Source organism: Pan troglodytes, chromosome 11 (assembly GCF_028858775.2).
Source record: "Pan troglodytes isolate AG18354 chromosome 11, NHGRI_mPanTro3-v2.0_pri, whole genome shotgun sequence".
Taxonomy (NCBI): domain Eukaryota; kingdom Metazoa; phylum Chordata; class Mammalia; order Primates; family Hominidae; genus Pan; species Pan troglodytes.
In genome coordinates, this window is record NC_072409.2 from 112,618,996 (window position 1) to 112,632,955 (window position 13,960).

A 13,960-nucleotide genomic window follows, 5' to 3' on the forward strand; every position below is an offset into this window, starting at 1 on the left:
GGCCAGAACTTCCAACACTATGTTGAATAGGAGCGGTGAGAGAGGGTATCCCTGTCTTGTGCCAGTTTTCAAAGGGAATGATTCCAGTTTTTGCCCATTCAGTATGATATTGGTTGTGGGTTTGTCATAAATAGCTCTTATTATTTTGAGATACGTCCCATCAATACCTAGTTTATTGAGATTTTTTAGCATGAAGGGCCATTGAATTTTGTCAAAGGCGTTTCCTGCATCTATTGAGATAATCATGTGGTTTTTGTCTTTGGTTCTTTTTATATGCTGGATTACGTTGATTGATTTGTATATGTTGAACCAGCCTTGCATGCCAGGGATGAAGCCAACTTGATAGTGGTAGATAGGCTTTTAGATGTGCTGCTGGATTCAGTTTGCCAATATTTTATTGAGGATTTTTGCATCGATGTTCATCAGGGATATTGATCTAAAATTCTTTTTTTTTTATTGTGTCCCTGCCAGCCTTTGGTATCAGGATGATTTTGGCCTCATAAAATGAATTAGGGAGGATTCCCTCTTTTTCTATTGATTGGAATCGTTTCAGAAGGAATGGTACCAGCTCCTCTTTGTACCTCTAGTAGAATTCGGCTGTGACTCTGTCTGGTCCTGGACTTTTTTTGGTTGGTAGGCTATTAGTTATTGCCTCAATTTCAGAACCTGTTATTGGTCTATTCAGGGATTTAACTTCTTCCTGGTTTAGTCTTGGGAGGGTGTATGTGTTCAGGAATTTATCCATTTCTTCTAGATTTTCTAGTTTATTTGCATAGAAGTGTTTATAGTATTCTCTGATGGTAGTTTGTATTTCTATGAGATCAGTGGTGATATCCCCTTTATCATTTTTTATTGCATCTATCTGGTTCTTGTCTCTTTTCTTCTTTATTAGTCTTGCTAGAGGTCTATCAATTTTGTTGATCTTTTCAAAAAACCAGCTCCTGGATTCATTGATTTTTTGAAGGGTTTTTTGTGTGTATATCTCCTTCAGTTCTGTTCTGATCTTAGTTATTTCTTGCCTTCTGCTGGCTTTTGAATGTGTTTGTTCTTGCTTCTCTAGTTCATTTAATTGTGATGTTAGGGTGTCAATTTTGGATCTTTCCTGCTTTCTCTTGTGGGCATTTAGTGCTATAAATTTCCCTCTACACACTGCTTTGAATGTGTCCCAGAGATTCTGGTATGTTGTGCCTTTGTTCTCTTTGGTTTCAAAGAACATCTTTTTTCTGCCTTCATTTCGTTATGTACCCAGTCGTCATTCAGGAGCAGGTTGTTCAGTTTCCATGTAGTTGAGCAGTTTTTAGTGAGTTTCTTAATCCTGAGTTCTAGTTTGTTTGCACTGTGGTCTGAGAGACAGTTTGTTATAATTTCTGTTCTTTTACATTTGCTGAGGAGAGCTTTACGTCCAACTATGTGGTCAATTTTGGAATAAGTGTGATGTGATGCTGAGAAGAATGTATATTCTGTTGATTTGGGGTGGAGAGTTCTGTAGATGTCTATTAGGTCCGCTTTGTGCAGAGCTGAGTTCAATTCCTGGATATCCTTGTTAACTTTCTGTCTCGTTGATCTGTCTAATGTTGACAGTGGGGTGCTAAAGTCTCCCATTATTATTGTGTGGATGTCTAAGTCTCTTTGTAGGTCTCTAAGGACTTGCTTTATGAATCTGGGTGCTCCTATTTTGGGTGCATATATATTTAGGATAGTTAGCTCTTCTTGTTGAATTGATCCCTTTACCATTATGTAATGGCCCTCGTTGTCTCTTTTGGTCTTTGTGGTTTAAAGTCTGTTTTATCAGAGACTAGAATTGCAACCCCTGCCTTTTTTTTGTTTTCCATTTGCTTGGTAGATCTTCCTCCATCCCTTTATTTTGAGCCTATGTGTGTCTCTGCATGTCAGGTGGTTCTCCTGAATACAGCACGCTGATGGGTCTTGACTCTTTATCCAATTTGCCAGTCTGTGTCTTTTAACTGGGGCATTTGGCCCATTTACATTTAAGGTTAATATAGTTATGTGTGAATTTGATCCTGTCATTATGATGTTAGCTGGTTATTTTGCTCGTTAGTTGATGCAGTTTCTTCCTAACATCGATGGTCTTTACAATCTGGCATGTTTTTGCAGTGGCTGTTACCAGTTGTTCGTTTCCATATTCAGTGCTTCCTTCAGCAGCTCTTGTAAGGCAGGCCTGGTGGTGACAAAGTCTCTCAGCATTTGCTTGTCTGTAATGGATTTTTTTTCTCTTTCACTTATGAAACTTAGTTTGGCTGGATATGAAATTCTGGTTTGAAAATTCTTTTCTTTAAGAATGTTAAATATTGGCCCCCACTGTCTTCTGGCTTGTAGAGTTTCTGCCAAGAGATCCACTGTTAGTCTGATGGGCTTCCCTTTGTGGGTAACCCGACCTTTTTCTCTGGCTGCCCTTAATATTTTTTCCTTTGTTTCAACTTTGGTGAATGTGACAATTATGTGTCTTGGAGTTGCTCTTCTTGAGGAGTATCTTTGTGGCATTCTCTGTATTTCCTGAATTTGAATGTTGGTCTGCCTCGCTCGATTGGGGAAGTTCTCCTCTATAATATCCTGAAGAGTGTTTTCCAACTTGGTTCCATTCTCCCCATCACTTTCAGGTACACCAATCAGACGTAGATTTGGTCTTTTCACATAGTCCCATATTTCTTGGAGGCTTTGTTCGTTTCTTTTTACTCTTTTTTTTCTAAACTTCTCTTCTCGCTTCACTTCATTCATTTGATCTTCAGTCACTGATACCCTTTCTTCCACTTAATCAAATCGGCTACTGAAGCTTGTGCATGCTTCACGTAGTTCTCATGCCATGGTTTTCAGCTCCATCAGGTCATTTAAGGATTTCTCTAGACTGTTTATTCTAGTTAGCCATTCGTCTAATCTTTTTTCAAGGTTTTTAGCTTCTTTGTGATGGGTTCGAACATCCTCCTTTAGCTCAGAGAAGTTTGTTTTTGCCGATCGTCTGAAGCCTTCTTCTCTCAACTCGTCAAAATTATTCTCCGTCCGGCTTTGTTCCGTTGCTGGCGAGGAGCTGCGTTCCTTTGGAGGAGAAGAAGCGCTTTGATTTTTAGAATTTTCAGCTTTTCTGCTCTGGTTTCTCCCCATCTTTGTGGTTTTATCTACCTTTGGTCTTTGTTGATGGTGACATACAGATGGAGTTTTGGTGTGGATGTCCTTTCTGTTTGTTAGTTTTCCTTCTAACAGTCAGGACCCTCAGCTGCAGGTCTGTTGGAGTTTGCTGGAGGTCCATTCCAGACCCTGTTTGTTTGGGTATCACCAGTGGAGTCTGCAGAAGAGCAAATATTGCAGTACGGCAGATGTTGCTGCCTGATTGTTCCTCTGGAAGCTTCGTCTCAGAGGGGCACCTGGCTGTATGAGGTGTCAGTCGGCCCCTACTGGGAAGTGTCTCTCATTTATGCTACTTGGTGGTCAGGGACCCACTTGAGGAGGCAATCTGTCCGTTCTTAGATCTTAAATTCTGTGCTAGGAGAACCACTACTCTCTTCAAAGCTGTCAGACAGGGACATTTAAGTCTGCAGAAGTTTCTGCTGCCTTTTGTTCAGCGATGCCCTGCCCACAGAAGTGGAGTCTACAGAGGCAGGCAGGCCTCCTTGATCTGCGGTGGGCTTCACCAAGTTGGAGCTTCCAGGCCGCTTTGTTTACCTACTCAAACCTAAGCAATGGCGGACACCCCTCTCCCAGCCTCGCTGCCACCTTGCTGTTCAATCTCAGACTGGTGTGCTAGCAGTGAGCGAGGCTCCATGGGCGTGGGACCCTCTGAGCCAGGCGTGAGATATAATCTCCTGGTGTGCTGTTTGCTCAGTTGGAAATGCAGAAATCACCCGTCTTCTGCGTTGCTCACACTGGGAGCTGCAGACTGGAGCTGTTCCTATTCGGCCATCTTGGAACCTCAATCCCCCTGCTTTTTTTTTTTTTTTTTAATTGAGGATTAAAAGAACAGTTTATCCTGAATCTCTCAGTTAAGCTACTTCTTGACATTGCTGTGGAAGTAATGTATTTGCATATTGTTTGAATATACAGCTTTTAACAGTACATAGCTGGAACCTTAGCTTGATTGGTGGTGTTTCTGTATATATCTGCTGGGTCTGCAGAGCTCAAGGAACACTCTGGAGATCCTTAGAAGAAGGTTTCCATTGACTAGATGGGAACTGATACTGTTTCAGCTGCTTATTACAGGATATTTGAAGTTTTAAAGCCACAAACTACAATGAGAAATACCTTTACATTGTGGCCCAATACTCACTCATATGCACATACATATATTCATGAGTGCACATCTACATACAAACATGTGACTATGTATATACATGTACATGTATACATATGACTGAAACTAAAGTTTCATGAAGCAATACTTATCCATACTGTGTGCAGTTAACTCTGGTTATTTTCTACTCTATTCAGTTAGGTTTTTAGAAATGCTGGTCAGTACCTACATTATTAATTCTGTAACCCATTAGTTGCACCTTACATTCTGAAAAACACTGCTTTGGGCAAATGAAACAGGAGGTTAGAGCATTTACAACACATGTATGAAAGGCCTGGGGACAGAGTCTCCATTGTAGAGGTTTGTTTTGTTTGGCATTTCTTTTTTGGGGGACTGAGGGGGTGGGCAGAGTCTTGCTCTGTTGCCCAGGCTGGCTTGCAGTGGTGCAATCTTGGCTCACTGGAACCTCTGCCTCCCAGATTCAAGCGATTGTCCTGCCTCAGCCTCCCGAGTAGCTGGGATAACAGGCGCCCACCACCACACCCAGCTAATTTTTTGTATTTTTAGTAGAGATGAGGTTTTGCCATGTTGGCCAGGCTGGTCTTGAACTCCTAACCTCAGGTGATCCACCTGCCTTGGCCTCCCAAAGTGCTGGGATTACAGGTGAGAGCCACCACGCCCGGTCTTGTTTAGCATTTCTAACAGGTACCCAAATGATTTTGATACTGCTGGTTCAGGACCACATTTTGAACAACCGCAATTTTAGTGATTATAGAGACTAAATGCAAAAGGAAAGTGTTCTTTCTTTTGTTGTTCCTGGTTGAATGGCTTCCTATAGGATGTACGCTCTTCTTCACACACACCAGGAGGCTGTCATTTCACACAGGTGTGAGTGGTGGCTACATGCTGATGCCAGCCATCACAATTCCCTTTTCTAAACATAAGTCTCCAAGTAGAAATGTTCTATCTTACCTGATCTCAAGATGCAAACCAGGTAGAAATGTTTTTGTCTTACCTGATTTCAAATACAAACAAAATTTAAAGTCCTGAAGGTCAGAAGAGAAATTACCCAGAAGGAAATTCCTGGTTTTAAGTGTATCCTCTTCATTAAGTTTCTCTAAATAATTTACAGTTTTCACAAGAAAACAGAAATGCTATGTCTCTGAGAAAGTACTCACTGATGATGTTAACAGAGTAACTTGTATTAACAAGAAAATGCAATTGTTATACATTAGGTAACTGTTTTTATGATTAAAATTTAACTATCTAGTTAAAACTTTTTATTGCCTAGTAACTTCATCATTTTACATCATTTTTGAGTAACGTTTATCGATCATATTTAAATTTTTCCAGTTAGAAAGTAAATTGTTAACAGTAAATCATTTAGCAAATTTTGATTTTATAAGCCACTCACTCCTCAGAAGATAACTTCATTACAACAATTTGAAATATTTCCACTTTGTTTATATTCATTTTATATTTGTATATGATGGCAATGATGTTGAATTTAAGCATGATAAATCTTGGATTTCAATTTCATAGTTAATACCCAAGAAAGTTCTACACATCTCAAGAAAATCCATCAATCCCACATAGTCTCAGGTTTCTAATCTGTTAAAAAGGAGATAATATTCCTTACCTTTACTATTTTACAAAGTTGTTGTGAAGATAAAGTGAGAATTAATATAGAAACCCTTTATAATTCATAAAGCATTGTACTATTCCATTTTCAAATCACTTTAAGATTTCTAGAAAAGAAAGTTTCTACCATGAAACCAATTTTAATTACAGTGATAGTTGAATATATCAATCTTGACCTTTACTCTTTTAACAAAAGACTAAAAAGCCATTTCAGAGTCGAGAGAACATGCCTTGACCTATAAAGACAATAAATAAGAAGATATAATTGTTCTTTTTCTTCCTGCCTTATTAGCATATAAGGGAATGACAGGTTAATATTTACATTAAGAGAGAGTTCTAATTGTCCGTATATATGATATTCTGTTTGGGACATTGCATAGATGTGTATGTAACCAACATGTCCAGGGGAGCCTCTTTTGGTTCCATGTAAATCATACAAAAGACTCAACACCTCTTCCCATTTTGCTGCATTTCAAACTGAGGTTTACCTTCTTGGCATTATCAACTGCCCCTAATGATCCCTGTGCTCCAGCCAGTCTTGATTACTTGTACTAGAAGTATCTGCAAGTGGCATAGGTTTTACTGAAGATTTTGTAGGGGAAAGCACTGTTTAGCATCACACCCTCTAAAAGACGGTCACACAAAGCGTCTTTTGTACCACCTTGTTCTCCCCACTCTGTCCTTTCATTCTGCCAGTGATCCTCCACCTTCAGTCTTTCCAGGTCTGGGATCATTCCGTCTCCTCTAAATCTCAGAATCTCTCAATGCTTCAGTGAACACTTAAACCTGAGAGCAACTCTGCAAAACAAAGGGCCATCCTATGAGAAGGACTCTCCTTTAGAAGGCAATGGGGACTTAAAATAGGGAAAATGCATTCCCTTATAATAGGAAAAATGCGTTCCCTTATAATAGGGAAAATGTGTTTTTTCTTTTCTATTACATTTTTCTTTTCACAATATGTATTGCCTTTGAAAAAATGTAATATTGATCCCTTCTTTGAACATGGGAAGAGAACACAAGCACAACGTTTATTGGACATCATTTGACCCTCTCCTCCCCACCCCCATTCTCTTTTCCCCCTGGCTTAGGTTAAGACTTTTCTCCAAAATCTCTTTTTTGATGCTGATTTTTGGACAGATGTGGCACAAGCCTCAGGGTGGCTCTTGAATGCTTGGAGACTGTCTGCCTGTCCTTCATTCCAACAAGGCAGCATTAGCATCTTGGTGATTGGGGAAGTTTTCAGCCTGAGTTTTAGGCCACGGATTTATTGCACTGTCTCTGTCTCCCAGGAGATAATAGGTGCCCTGTACCCTACAGGTTCTTCCTAGAAGGGTTGCTATATCTTTGTTGGAGCTCCACTAAACTTTGTATTTTTTCTCCCTGGTGTGAAATACGACATCTCCCTTGCCCTTTCTGAATTCCTAATCCTAATTCCTGAGAAATCATGGAAGTTCCCTTCACTGCTGTAGTCTGTCACAAAATATGCATGCTTGGCATACTCAAAAGAAGTGACGTTCTCTGTCGTACACAATCTGTGCATTTTTCTTGAATCTACCTGACAAGAACAAAGGCCAGGTGATTGTTTGTATGGTCATATTTTTATCAAATTTGTGACCATACTACTTTGTACACCAGAAGCAAATTAATTGGTATAGTCTCTAGCTCTCCAGGCTTAGTGTGGAGATCGTCTTGCCCAAATGAAGGCAACTCCTGGGATTGTGTCTTTCAAGGATTCAAAGTTTGGTTAGCGGAGCTGACTCACATATGTATTTGCTGTAATTCTCCAGTTCCACTCTGGTGCTCCAAATATTTTCTCATAGCAACCCATACACCTTCCCCTCTTTCTTCACTCAATTGAACTCACTCACAGCAAAAGTCATGGCATGGGGGTGGGTCATCTCTACTCTCTGATGAAATCTAATTTACTCTGAATAGGCTTCATTGTAAACCACTCTCTCAGCAAGTTGCTCCAACCAGGTTTGATTTTTCTATTTATGTTCCATAGCACTTTGTCGTATGACATCTTGCAAAGAGATCTTTTCATGTTCCTGCTAATATGTGGTCAGAAATCTGGCATGTAAATTGGCATGTAATGTGGAAGTTTATTATGTGAACTTTGACTCTTGAACCTTTGCCAGACTTTGAGACCACATATAATTCCTAAGGCTGGGAAACTTTTCATCGTCTTTTATCACTTTTCTGCCCCAGAGACCAGCCACTCTGACATTTCAGCAGTCTGTCTAAAGGCAGTGCTGAATCCCCCTCTTCATCTTCTGAAAATATTTCTGGCTTCCAGTAGCACTGAATGGAGGGTTCCCAACTTTGGCTGAGAACCAACAATGGCTCACCCCACCATTTGATCTCACAGGAGTTGCCATAGAGTCTTATCTGATTGTGAGGCAGTAGTCCAGGACCCTCATGAACCAGTCTTAATTCCCAAGCACTATGTATCCTAACGTTAGATAATCATAGGGAGGAGGTGTCCACTATTAGTGACTCAGTCCCAGGGTGATCATTTAATAGATTACATATAGGCAGTGGATCTTAGTTCAGAGAATTGATTTTTTAAATAATAAACAAGGATATTTTCATAGCCTAAAGCTTTGTAAGTTTAAAGAAAAAAATGGAGAATGTTTACTATCCCCATTTTTAATGGAAAAAATGAACTTTTTAATCTTAAAAGAAAATTGGTTCTGTGCCATTAAGTAAAAAAAGGCAGAAGAAGATTTTAAAAAATTGAAAGAATCTAAGAGAAAGGAAAAAGAGAGGAAGGAGCAACGCTCAAGAAGAGAGATCTCACTGAGGCTCTGCATTAGTCTAACTTAGGTTGTCACAAGGCCTCTTGTTAATGTGATTACAGTACTTTGCACTACAGTTGAAATTTCAATAACAAAATGATCCGTATTCTTAGAATAAAGACTATGCGGCAGAGAAATGAGCAGGAAAAACATTTTAGAATCTATTCATGTCAATGTGTTTGATATGTGTATTTGAAATGTTCTAATCACATAGTGATGAAATAAAGGCCATTGTGTTCATTTCAAGTAAAAATACAGCACTACCAAGCCTTCTCCCTTAGACTCCCACCTTTAGAGCTGTGATTTGAAAATATGTTTGTATTCATCCCTTTCATTCTCACTGCAGTGTTATCACCAGTTTCTCACCTCAATCTTGGACTATTATGATAGCTTCCAAGTTGGTTTTCCTGTCTAGATTCTCTCCTATCCTACATTGTATTCCAAATTATTAATAATATATGTAGTGATGTCAGATTAATTCCTTTTCTCAAGACTTTTTAACAGTGGCCCACATCCTATATAATTGAACACTCCTAGCCACAAAGTTGCAGTCTGTATATATTTACCTATCCCTAAAGGAACCTTATTATTCGGCCAATTGTATTAGATCATTTTCATGCTGCTGAAAAAGACATACACGAGACTGGGCAATTTACAAAGGAAAGCGGTTTAATGTATAACTCACAGTTCAACGTGGCTGAGGAAGCCTCACAGTCATGGCAGAAGGCAAGAAGGAGCAAGTCACATCTTACGTGGATGGTGGCAGGCAAAAAGAGAGCTTGGGCAGAGAAACTCCCGTTTTTAAAACCATGAAATCTCGTGAGATCCATTCATTATCAGGAAAACAGCACAGGAAAGACCCACCCCCATTATGCAGTCATCTCCCACCGGGTCCCTCCCACAACACATGCGAATTATGGGAACTACAAGATTAGATTTGTGTGGGGACACAGACCCAAACCATATTACCAATCTTACCCTTCCTTGAACCTACATTATGCAATCTTATCTTGTTTGCTTTGCCTAAAATGTTCACTAACCTGCCCTTATCAGAATGCCAGGTATCATTTGTCAATTTTCTTTTTTTTTAAATTATTATTATACTTTAAGTTTTAGGGTACATGTACACAACGTGCAGGCTTGTTACATATGTATACATGTGCCATGTTGGTGTGCTGCACCCATTAATTCGTCATTTAGCATTAGGTATGTCTCCTAATGGTATCCCTGCCCCCTCCCCCCACCCCACAACAGTCCCCGGTGTGTGATGTTCCCCTTCCTGTGTCATATTTGTCAATTTTCTACTAAAGAACTGCCTTACCCATGCTCTGTCAAACTGTAACAGCAAGAAGTAATTTCCCTTCCTTCCAGTAATATTCAATTATTTAATTCATTCATTTTGCCTTTAATCACTTACATATTTATGAAACTCTGCTAGTTTAACGAATTTCCCACTATCAGCAGCACACACCATAGTTGCACTGGGAGAGGAATAGTGTTGATTTTATTCTTATACTTAAAAAAAAGCTTGAATTTGAATCAGTTTTAAATTCTAGCTAGCTAACTCGTAACCTAATCATTTTCGTTGCATGAAGCTATGGGGATATAATATCTTTGTTGAGGTTAGGAGCATTTCCTCAGATGATATATGAGAATATCACATTGAACACTTGGGCCAGTAATCTTTTGGATCAATGAGACTACTTTTAAGCAAATTTTCCATCGGTGTTAACTGATCATCATTTCCTACCTTAAATATGACAGTCATGAGTATTGTGGTAAAACATCATTTAGTGTTACGTATATTTCTACCTAGCAGAATTTATAAATTTTTCGTAATGAATGAACTTAACTTTTTAAGTGATCCACAGTAAACTGGAAGCATGTGATCTTACCAGTTCACTTTGGGATTAGTGTTTTAGGTGTCAAATGCTGATGTGTGCCATTTTTTTCTTGAGATTGGTAAACTCTCAGAAGGTTGAACAAATATTTACGTAAATATCTAAGCTACAATAATGGAAAATTTAACAAATCAATTTAATCTTTGATGAGACTGGTAGAAACTTATCCTAATTCACTAACATTTTATCTAGCTAATTTGCACACTATTCCTCTGTCCCTCTACCCAGCCCCTCCCCATATGCATAAAACTACCCCCTTGAAACTATGGTAAACCCAAATCATGGGCTAATTCGTAGGAGTGACATTAGTAATCCATTTGGAATCATGCAGCTAGTTAATCCTTCATATCTTTGTAATTTCAAAGGCTCATTGTTACTCTTCTTCCCATTTCTGCATTATTCCTCTTGCCTCTTCCTCACCCTCACTTTCCCACCGTTGTCATAATATATTCCTGTGAATGATAGTGTCTTCCTTTACTGTTGTCCCAGAGCTTCTTTTCAATCCACAAGCATTTATTGGGCACACTTGGCTTTCACCTATTTTAACCTTACTACTAGCATGGTCCCGTTATACCCAGCAAAACCCGTCTCCTGGCTTTATCTGAAAATTAGCATTTTTCATACATCCCTACACTTTCCTCAAAACCCTAATGACAATGCTTTTTCCCTGATTCCCGCATACATTATCTACTTCCAACCTATTTTTTCAGCCTCACTCATACCTCTCCCATATATACATGAAATGTATATTTATAGCTCATGCCCTACAAACTAGGTTTCTTGCCATTTCCCAAATATGGACACAGCCTGTGCTTTCTTGCCTCCTGGCTCTATTAAGTCGATTCTTCCTAGATTTCCCTTTTACCCCCTGAACACTTCCATCTTTTAATACATGGGTTTTGAATTCAGAGAGTCTATAAACTAAGAAAATAAATGTGAATTTTGTAGGTGTTCTTGTATATATTTTTTCCAAGTAGAGAGTTCACAGTTTTCATTACATCCTCAAAAGGGTTAAAGACTCCTCAAAAGTTAAAGACTACTACTCTTATTTTCTTCCACCTTTCTGAACTGTGCTTGTATTTTTGTTACAAGTAGTCTTGTTTGGCATATTAGTCCGTTCTCATGCTGCTGATAAAGACATATCTGAGACTGGGTAATTTATAAAGAAAAAGAGGTTTCATGGACTCACAGTTCCATGTGTCTGGGGAGACCTCACAATCATGGCAGAAGGCAAAAGACTCACCTTACATGGCAGCAGGCAAGAGAGAATGAGAGCCAAGCAAAAGGGGAAACCCTTTATAAAGCCATCAGATCTCGTGAGACTTACTCACTACCACAAGAACAGTATTGGGGAAACCACCCCCATGATTCAGTTACCTCCCACTGGCTCCCTCCCACAACATGTTAGAATTGTGGGAGCTACAATTCAAGATGAGATTTGGGTGGGGACACAGACATATAATTTGGTAATTATGCATTTATTCATATATATGACCATGTGTATACCCTGTCTCTCTTACTGGATTGTAATGTCTATTGCATTATGAAAAATTTTTGTAATCATGATCTTTTGCACACAACCTTATATATGACAGTCACACAGTTACTATGTACTTAAAAAAGAAAAAAAACTTTTTTAAAAAATGTAATCAGGGCTATGATCCTTTCATGAGATTGGAATTCCCTTCAATAAATTTTTAAAATGAATATAATAAATACATGTTAATTTTTTGTATGCTTCTCGGAAGTTCTTATCAGTGAGGTGGTAACTAAATGGCCTGGTTATCCCATTGGACTAATTAATAAGCCTTAAAGAATTCATGAGTATTTGGAAGCCCGTGGGTTTCCAAGTAGGTTCCAACATGCATGCTGAGGCTGGTGTCTTCCTTGTAGAAGAACTCAGTCTTTATTTCTTGGTTGTCCTATCATTCCATATTTCTTCCTTTCCATTCCCCGTGCTCCACAAATTCGGCACAGGCCTAAGTCAGTTAGGCAGAAGATTCCTAAAGCCAAAAGAAATACCCCTTTTGTTATCTGTGTTACAAAGTGACACAAAGAAGAACCAAAATTCTGAAGGTCCAAGGCATTCTAGAATGTCAGTGTATCTGTTCCTGGGGAATCCATTTTCACCCACATATTTCCTTGCTCCTTTCCAAAGCTCTTAAAAAACTGTCCAGAAATGAGAAGGCCATTTCCTAAAAGCCTGGCCTTCTAGGGAATCATCTGGAAATCTAGGACCACCATGAAATGACAGCTTCAATAACAGAAGCAGATCTCTGACTTTTTTTTTTTTCCCAGAAAAAGAAGTGCTGGTTTATCCAACTGAAAAGTGCTTATTAACAAACTGAGAGCATGGACTTCTCCTTTAGTGTTGCTCAGCAATTATGTATCTGGTAATTTACCTTTCATTAAAAATTATAATATCAAAAGTTACAGATCATTTTATTTATATTTACTAGACTGAAATCTTACCTCAAATTCTCTGCACTCAAACTTTAAAGAAAATATAGGTATAATGGCAAATTAGGGTTTTGAGCAAATTCTTCCTATAAGTGAATTGTAGTCACATGAATCCTTTGACTTGTTTTCTGCTCTGTTTTCTCTTTGAAAACAAAGCACTTATTGATCATGTTTTAAGAGATGTTATACCAAAGTCCTTTATAGTTTCACAGTTTAATGTTTTGGTAAAATGTTTGTTTATTCATTACATTTACATTACTCTTTCTGTAATATATCTCTTTTCATTTGTGCAGTATCACTATTTTCAAGTATAGTGGTAAACTGCATTAACATCCATTCTGGCAGAGAGAATGTTTTAGAAGCCTATGTTTCTTAGAAGAGAATGATTAAGAAGTTTACTTAATTTTTTTGTCTAAAAAAAGTTAACAGTAGGATAAATTGTATTACATCTTCCTATGAATTAATTTAATATCTATTTTAAGAATTTTTTTATGATTTCTTAACCTAACATACTCTTTTCAGTATTATGTTTTATTAACTCCAGGGAAGAATTAGCAACGTGGGAAAATAATGTAAAATAAAATTAAAGCTATTAACTCCTAAGTTGTTTAGAAGAAAATTAGATTTAATGTTGGTATAATTGATACTGAGTATTTTGTGTATAAAGTGTTTTACCATAAAGAAGTTGGAAACTTGGTAGAAAATTAAGACTTTGCTGTAGATATTACTGCATTCTTTTTCTTTGGGAGGGGGCAGTATGTTAAAATTTCAAGGCATTATCAATTTCCATAGTCAAAGTATAAGAAAGTTAAATATGTTTTAAAGCTCTAAATATTTTTATAACTGCTTATACTGAATTGTTGATATAATCAGACGGTTAAGAATAATGAAATCAATTTTCTCTCTTAAATTGCATGGTG

The 13,960-nt window shown here is 38.2% G+C and overlaps 1 protein-coding gene across 50 annotated transcripts in view; it reads left to right on the forward strand.

Moving 5' to 3' along the window:
• Positions 1 to 13,960, forward strand: part of RFX3 (regulatory factor X3) — a 308,560-nt gene that overhangs the window by 210,416 nt on the left and 84,184 nt on the right.